The following is a 655-nucleotide window of genomic DNA, read 5'->3' on the forward strand; positions in this document are numbered from 1 at the left end:
CCTGTATCAGAGAGAGATGTCAGCCAATCGTAAACCTTAAGGTCAGTCACTGTGAAGCCCTTCATGCACATTGGTAAAGACACCTCGCTCTCTCTGAGTCTCTCTCTCTGAGTCTCTCTCTTGGTCTGTCTCTTCTTCTCTGTCTCTGTTTGTGTGTCTCTATCTTTCTCTGCGTCACTCTCTCTCTCACTCTCTCTCTGTCTCTCTCTCTCTTTCTCTCTCTCTGTCTCTCTCTCTCTCACATAAGCACCCCCCCCCACACCCACACCCACACACCCACACTGTGTTGTGTGTGTGTGTGTGTGTGTGTGTTTGTGAGTGTGTGTGTGTGTGTGTGTGTGGGAGTGCATACAGATGCCAAACCCCATCGCTATTTTATCAGACACAACCTGCCAGATTTAAGACCACCGTCTGTCTGCCACACCTGGCTGCCACACACACACACACACACACACACACACACACACACACACAGGCACAAACTCACACACAGGCACAAACTCACACACACACACACCCACACTCACACACACACATACACACACACACACACACACGGCATACTGCAGCAACCGTGTCGTCCTGCTTGACCTTTCTCTGTGTGTGTGTGTGTGTGTGTGTGTGAGTGTGTCTGTCTGCCTCTCTTCTGAATGGC

Source organism: Micromesistius poutassou (genome assembly GCF_964030765.1).
Source record: "Micromesistius poutassou genome assembly, chromosome: 16".
Lineage (NCBI taxonomy): Eukaryota > Metazoa > Chordata > Actinopteri > Gadiformes > Gadidae > Micromesistius > Micromesistius poutassou.